Source organism: Callithrix jacchus, chromosome 16, assembly GCF_049354715.1.
Source record: "Callithrix jacchus isolate 240 chromosome 16, calJac240_pri, whole genome shotgun sequence".
Taxonomy (NCBI): Eukaryota; Metazoa; Chordata; class Mammalia; order Primates; family Cebidae; genus Callithrix; species Callithrix jacchus.
Genome location: NC_133517.1, coordinates 79,290,897 through 79,299,219, shown reverse-complemented (window position 1 = coordinate 79,299,219; position 8,323 = coordinate 79,290,897). Strand labels below are relative to the sequence as shown.

The window sequence follows — 8,323 nt, the reverse complement described above, 5'->3', positions numbered from 1 at the left end:
GTGATTCACCCACCTCAGCCTCCCAAACTGCTATTACAGGAGTGAGCCACTACACCCAGCCTGGTTTAGGGTTTCTAACCTAGGCACTGTGGATATTTTGCTCCACATAACTCTCTGTTGGAAGAGGCTGCCCTGTGCATTGTGGGATGCTTAATCACATTTCTTGCCTCTACCCACTGGGTGCCCAACAACAACCTCTACTCCTACCTGCATCCCAAGTTGGGGTGTCAAAAATGTCTCCAGACTGTCAAATGTCTGGAATCAAAATAACCTCTAGTTGAGACCCACTAATCCAGTTAAATAACTTGCTTAAGGTCACCTGATTTCAATGTTGAGAATTGAGAATTTGACCCTCATTTTCTGGCTTCATGCTAGGGCTGTGCCACAAGACTGCAGCTTCCTTTAGATAATCTAAATTTATCTTCCTTCTTCAAGGCAGGCTGATCAGAACAATCTCATAGACATCAATTTGAGAAACTTTTACTGAGAACCTATTATGTGCCTGTGTTCTAGGAACTCAGGGTATGTGGTATAAAAGACAAACAAGGTGTCTACTCACATTCTAATTGCGGAGATAGATAATAAAATAATAAGTAGCCCAGGCTGGGTGGTTGACGCCTGTAACCCCAGCACTCTGGGAGACTCAGGCAGGCAGATCACTTGAGGTCAGGAGTTTGAGACCAGCCTGGCCAACATAGTGAAACCCCATCTCTACTAAAAATAAGAAAATTAACCGGGTGTGTTGGCATGCAGCTGTAGTCCCAGCTACTTGGGAGGTTGAGGCAGGAGAGTCGCTTGAATGTAAAGGTGGAGATTGCACTGAGTTGAAATCGTGCCACTGACCTCTGGCTGAGGTGACAGAACAACACTTCATCTCAAAAATAAAACAAATTAAAAAAATAAAATAATAAGTAAATAAATTAGCAAGATCATTTCAGATAGTTCTAAGGAGAAATGAAAAGGATAATGGCATAGATTGGGATAAGGAGAGTACAGAGGCTTACTTTAAACAGGATAGTCAATGAAGGTCTCTGTGATAAGCTAACATTTCAGCAGCTGCCATGTGACTGATGAAAAAGGAACCTTGCTTGGGAAGAGTGTACCAGGCCCAAGATCTGGCCAGTGCAAAGATCTTAAGGCAGAAAGGAGTTTGAAGAATTAGAATAGAGTTTTTCAAATTTTAGAATCACCTGATGGGCTGAATCCCACCCTTAGAATTTCTGATTCAATAGATCTGGGGTATGACCCAAGAATTTGCATTCTAACAACTCTCCAGGCAAGGCTGATGCTGCAGATCCCCCAGTTTGATAACCACTGAGTTAAAGCATCAGCAGATAAGGTAACTGTGGCAGGAATATAATGAATGCAGGAACAAGAGGTAGGAGATGAGATCTGAGAAGTTGCAGGAACCTTGGCATGCCCTGGCATCATGGGCAGGATGATGTGTTGGATTTGATTTTAGGAGTGGGAAGGCCTTGGAGGATTTCAAGTAGGGGAATGATATGATCTGATTTCAATTTTTAACAGCTCACCCTAGCTGTTTGTAGGGCAGGGAGTCAAGTTTATTTATCTAGTACGTATTTTCAAGTCTTTTTTTCTAATAAATTCCATCTACATTCCTGTATAATGTTACAATAAGCACTATTGCAAACCAGGATAGCAAGTCATAAGGAGAAGGGAAACTTCAAATCTTATTTTTATGATACAGACACTACGATAACCAGAGTCAAGATAATTAGCACTATTCACTGGACAGTTAGCCAGTGATTGCTTATTAGGCAAGATAGCATGTTTAGTATTTATCAAAACTGTGCATTTAAGCTGAGACATTTGTCTCTGATGTTAATTCTGTTGTTTGATATACTGACATGCTAGTCTAAGTCATATTTGGCTGTGCTTTTTATGTGTGTTTAACAACTTGGAACGAGCTCCTTTTCAGTGATAGGACAGCCTCTTGTGGGTGTTTTCTGAGGGACAAAGGGTGACAACGAAATTGCCCTTCTCTAAGTTCAATGCCATCGTAGCATTGTCATAAAAGTTGTACTGACCCCTAGTGGAAGATACAGAAGCTCCACCCTGCTTGCTTATCTTGGTACCTTGTTTTCTCTAAAGATTTTCCTGTAATGTGCCACCCAGCCCCTGCCTTCTAGGGACTCCCACTCCAGGAGGAAAAACAGACATAGAAAGAAATAATCACCATAAAACTGGCTCCATGCTGTAATTTACAAGGGAAGGAAGTGGCTGCATTTGTGCTGGTCCTTATTAACATTTGGAGATCCATTTATAGAAGGAGTCACTGGAAAAAAAGGAGAAATGGAAATGTCAACTATTGAAGGTGATGAAATCAGGAAGTCACCCACAATTCATGTACATTTTCCCCGTTGAATTTTAACACTTTTTATTATGCAATTGTCTGCCAACACTGCCTTGACTTCTTTTTTCTTCTTTTCAAACTTCTGATACCCCACAGAATGAAGCTTCCCTTACCTTCTGTCAACTGAACATATTTTATCATCTGGCACTTCTATGCAACTATGGTACAATAATTATTGGTGCTCACAATGATAATCATGAGACCCTGGAAGGTCTTAAAACACCTGCCATCTCACTCAAGTGAGGTTAAATCACGTCCAGTCCTACTTCAGTGAGTTAAGTGCGTTTTATGATCGTCTAAATCATTTATAGTTGGTGATCTGTGTATAGTATATGGGCTAACTTGTTATTACCGCACGGATAAGATGGACCGTGGAGCTAGTTATCCAAATGATCCCTGGATGCTCCAAGGTTGTTTCTTTGGTTGAATTTCCTCTATTTCTCTCAATCCTGGTTTCTTGAGATCTTTAGAGCAAGTTTCCAGGTCATTTTCAGAATGCTTTTGTAGTCTTTCTAAACAGGTAAAAGTATATACATATATCTACAAAAGTCTGCATGGCTGGGGACTCTGGCTAGGTAAGCCATTATTCTGAAAACTTGCAATCTATACAAACTAAAGCATTCCTCCAATTATACACTCTGCATGACATTAGGTCAGCTCCAATATACTAACCTCCCAGCTATTCTACCTCAACTTCTGTCTCTTCAGACAATTGCACTCCTTTTCCCAGGGACTGATCACATTGCCAAGTGCAGGCAACTCAGGAAGTATAAAGAGAAAGGTATAAAGAAGACTAAATATATTTTGACATATTTATATGTAAATTTCAGCAGAGACCTTGTCTCTTTGAAAATCTGAATATTCAAATCTCACTAAAGCAGACTAGAAACGTACATTCTGGCTTTAAGTAAGCCCTGAAAAGGGAATTGCCCTCAGAAGCGTAATTCATCGTTTCTCTAATTGTTCTCTCCTACTGAGGACTTTAGTCTAGGATAGCCTACCCTGGCTGCTGGCCCAATAATTCCTCATGACACGGGAAAAATGCAGACTTTAGTCCTGTTTAAGACTGGATAAGCCTGGTTCCTTTCTTCTTCATTTTGGCCTGTGGAGACTTGTTGCTAATGGGAACCATTTATCAAAGACTGCTTTAGGCTCAACATAGGCCCCACTGCTTTGTAAAGCTTCACTTCCCCTTTCCTGCTTCTTGACCCTCGCCACCTCTACCCCCCCACCAACTTCTCTACCTAACCTCTGATCTGACCTGTCTCCGCCCCTTTCCCCGCCTTGACTGGTCTGATCTTGGAATTCCTCACAACAGGAACTGCCAATTGCTGTAAATTACATGCCACCTTGACAAGGAGAATGCTAATCCTTGAAGGGTTTAGGAAGAGACCACCAAACTTCTTTTGTAGGTGAGAACAAGTTCCCTAGTCAATTGGAGGTGATGTGACTTTCTACTGCACTAGGACTCCCTTTCTTCCAAACATGGGACCTCTGGGCAGGGGAAGGAGCCACAATGAATTAGCTACCACTTACTTGGCCACAGCCTAGTTCCTATGTTCATGGATAAGATCTTCTGCCTGCAGCCTTGAGAAAGCTTCCAGGTATTTCCCTATCTGGTCTGGTGTTACAGTGTCAGATAGTTGTTCAACTGTGTACACTTCCATTTGTGCAGAATATTTACGTAATGAGCTACATTTTATTGGAGGCAGGAGAGAATAGTGGTTAAACACAAGAGCGTTGGAGTCTGCCTGCGTTCAGTTGTGGCTCTACACCACACTAGCTCTGACTTTAGGCAAGTTACTTAAGAGCTCTAAGCCTCAGTTTCTCCACATCCCCCTACTGCACAAAGAATGATGATGACTACCTCAGATGCATATGAGATAATGCATATAAAACACTTAACACCTTGCCCCCATCCTGGAAGAGGTACTCAGTAAATGCGGGCTTTTTTGTTTTTGTTTTGAGATGGAGTCTTGCTTTGTCACCCAGGCTGAAGTGGCACTATCTCAGTTCGCTACAACCTCCACCTCCTGAGTTCAAGCAATTCTCCTGCTTTAGCCTCCCGAGTAGCTGAAATTACATTACAGGTGCCTGCCCCCATGCCCGCCTAATTTTTGTATTTTTTATAGAGACAGGTTTCACCATATGGCCAGGCTGGTCTCAAACTCCTAACCCCAAGTAATCCACCCACCTAGGCCTCCCAAAGTGCTGGGATAACAGGCGTGAGCCACTGTATCTGGTCAGTAAATGTTAACTATTACGATGTCCTCTCACTCTCCCATTCCTTCCCAAATCTCTGGCAGACCCTTAAAGTGACTGGCTTTCACATTCTGGTTTTTCAGCAGTTACATATTCCAGAATCTGAATTAATGTCTGTCATAATTAAGATGGGCATTTCAGCAAATCATGCTGAAGTGTTGAAAGGACAAGTTCATTCATCCATTTATCCACTCAGTAACAAGTATTTATTAAATGCCTGCTGTGTCCCCTGGTGTGCATCATGGTGCATGAAAGACCAAGGCTTAGCCCTTAGAGACTGTGAAGTCTACTCAGGGAGACAATGGTGAATGGAGAAATGAACAAATAAGTGCTAACCGCTAGTACTGCTCAGGAAATGAAATGGGCTTTGAAACGGAGATGCTATTTAAACACAGTAAACAGGAAGACTTCTCTGAGGAGGCATTTAGGCAGGCACATGAAGGATCAGAAGGAGCCAACCTTGAAAGGAGTAGGGGAAAGAATCTTTCCGAGAAGGGGAAAAGCAGATGCAAACACCCAAAGGTGAGCTGAGCTGAGCTGAGCTGCCTGGTCTAGAAGCAGGAAGCAGAACCAAGTACCTAGAGCCTTGTGAATGAGGTATGCAGGTCCTGCATTTGTGCAGCTCCTGCCTGAAGAGGCTGTTAGTGACGGTAGATTTGTCTGTTGTCCACATGGAAAGGAAGCTCTAGAGACTCAGAAACACTGAGGTGAGGGGCTTGGGGGACGCAAGCCCAAATAGAAATTCTTTTCCAACCCCCAAATACCTGAGTTACTAAGCTTTGCATTAATGCTTTCATCCAGAATAAAACTGACCTCTTCTGGGCTCCACTTCACTCTGTGCAGAACTCAGTTGTAGATCTTTATCCCATTACTGTGTCCATTCTTTTATATGGCCATCTCCTGTATAGGACAACAGTGCCCAAAGTGGATTATGTCTACTCAACCCTTACAACGCCAGCATCTAGCACATTGCCTACCCTTAGTTGGGGCCTTATAAATATTCGTTGAATGAATGAATCATCACTGAATTTATTGTGCTTGCTGTTGCCAGGCAATATGCTAAGTGCTTTAAATATATTAACCCAATTAATTCTCTTTACAACCCAGAAAGTATATACTATTATTAGCCACATTTTACAAAAGAAATTAAAGCCCAGAGCGGTACGTAACTCACTTGAGCTCCTACAGCTGGGAAGTACTCGAGCTAGGATTTGAACTTAGGCATCTGGCTCAAAAGCTCTTGCTCTTAACTTTGTCACAGCAGTGCTTCTCAAACTGCTGTCCATGAGAATCACCTGCAGAACATGTCAAAATACACATTCCCGGGACTCACTTTGCAGAATCTCTCTCTGGTTTTTCTTTTTCTGAGATGGAGTTTTGCTCTTCTCACTCAGGCTGGAGTGCAATGGTGCGATCTCAGCTTACTGCAATCTCTGCCTCCTGGGTTCAAGTGATTCTCTTCCCTCAGCTCCCCTCCCCGCAAGTAGCTGGAACTACAGGCAAGCACTACCACACCTGGTTAACTTTTTGTATTTTTAGTTGAGATGGAGTGTCACCACGTTGGCCAGTCTGGTCTTGAACTCCTGACTTCAGGTGATCTGCCTGCCTCAGCCTCTCAAAGTGGTGGAATTACAGGCATGAGCCACAGTGCCTGGCCACTTTGCAGAATTTCTGATTCAGCAGTTGTATTAGTTACCTAGCTATCATCTCTCAGTTTCTGTAGTTTAGGAATCTGGCCACTGCTTAGCTGGGCACTGTGACACAGAGTCTTTCACAAGGCTCCAGTCTAGATGTTAGGGGCTGAGGTCACCTCACGGCGTGACTCAGGGAGGAACCAATTCCACGCTCAGGCCCATGGCTGCCGGTGGACCTCAGGTCCTCGCTGGCAGTTGGCAGGAGATGTCAGTTCTTTGCCATATGGACCTCCTCAAAAGGCTGTTCCCAATGTAGCAGCTGGCTTCCCTTAGAGCAAGTCAGGGAGAGTGTGGCCAAGACTGCAGCCAAATCCTTCTGCAACCTTATCTCAAAAATGATATCTTGGCCAGGCACAGTGGCTCACACATGTAATTGCAATATTTTAGTAGGCATAGGCAGGGCACATCACTTGAGGTCAGCAGTTTGAGACCAGCCTGGCCAACATCTCAAAAGCCTGTCTCTACTGAAAATGCAAAAATTAACTGGATATGGTAGCATGTGCCTGTAATCCCAGCTATTTGGGAGGCTGAGGCGGGAGAATCACTTGAACCCGGGAGATAGAGGTTGCAGTTAGCTGAGATCGGACCACTGCACTCCAGCCTGGTCGAGAGTAAGGCTCCGTCTCAAAAAAAGAGAAAGAAAGAAAGACATTTCATCACACTCGCCTATTCTTAGAGACTTCCCACCACCCTAGGTATGGGGTGGACGCAAGGATGTATAGTTTTAAAATTTATTAAATAAAATAAAAAATTTATAAAACTATAGTCCGAGGATGGTGGAGGGGTTTGTGTCCTCCACATTTGCGGGTTTTATCTAGAGTACTTTATGCAGTGGCTAAGAATGTGTATTTCTGACAAGTCCTCAATTGATAACGATCCTGACAGTGAAGGACTACTTTGAGCAGCACCAGCATAGTTCCTTCACTCATTGAACGTGTCGAGTGAAGGAACAAATGAATCAAGGCTTCAATGAACACCTGTCCTTGGTCGGGCACAGTGTCTTTCACCTGCAATTCCTACACTTTGGAAGGCTGAGACCAAAGGATTGCTTGAGCCCAGGAGTTTGAGACCAGCCTGGTTACCCAGTGAGACCTCATCTTTAGAAAATAATTTAAAAATTAGCTGAGTGTGGTGGCACACACCTGTGGTCCCAGCTACTCTGAAGACAGAGGTGAGAGGATCACTGAAGCCCAGGAGGTCCAGGCTGCAGTGAGTTGTGATCTCACCACTGCACTCCAGCCCGGGCAACAGAGGGAGACCCCGTCTCTAAATAAATAAATAAAATAAAAGTGAAAACAAATTCTTGACTGGATCATGTATCACGTTTTCACAGGGTCTTTCTTCCCGGTGGCCGTTTTCACTGCCACTTGCATTCCCAAGACACCTGTCAGGATTTGTCAAGAAGGTGACTATGACCCTAGGAAACCAGGTGTTCACTATGTAATAGAAATGGTGGGCTCACCTGAAGTGGATATATCCTGTCTTCCACTTCGCACAAGTCTTACCTCCAGGAGCTGTAAAACCTTTCTCTGACAGCCAAAAACCTTACCTCGTGAGTTATAGGCTCACCGAGCAGGGAGGAATAATTTCAAGAGATTCTCTTTCCTGCTTCCAGCTTTTAAAAAGGTATAATAAGAGAAGCAAATTTTAACTCTACTGGGGTCCTTAAGAGCCTGACCAGAGAGTGGCTTCCAAATTAAAGCAGATTTGTTCTTGCTGCCTAAATCAGACAGACTCCCCAGTTGGTCTTCCCTTGGAGCAACTTCTCTGACCTTGCTTTCTAAGCACTGGCTGTGTTTGACCCCCTGCTGCCTGGTGAGAAGCGGATGGGCTCTGGAATGCTGGTCCCAGCTCTCACTGAGGACTCAAGAGACAAGCAGCATATACTTTCCCTGCCCTGCCTGAAAGGAAGAGTGTTTGCTGGAGCTGAACAGCTGCTTGGGGTGCAGGGAGGCAAATGTTACTAAATATATGTTCTTATTGTACATTGGTG

General features: G+C 43.8%; 1 protein-coding gene across 2 annotated transcripts in view; it reads right to left on the bottom strand.

The window, feature by feature from the left end:
- Window positions 1–2,194: 2,194 nt before the first annotated feature.
- Window positions 2,195–8,323, bottom strand: part of SAMD12 (sterile alpha motif domain containing 12) — a 503,727-nt gene continuing 497,598 nt past the window's right edge. Inside the window, exons 8-9 of one of the 2 annotated variants that reach the window (XR_013528142.1) lie at window positions 5,450–5,536; window positions 2,195–2,296 (exon numbers count right to left, since the gene is read on the bottom strand). The gene's annotated coding sequence lies outside the window, so the exon portion shown is untranslated. The remainder of the gene's footprint in view (window positions 2,297–5,449; window positions 5,537–8,323) is intronic. The other variant, XR_008477084.2, reaches the window with a different exon arrangement.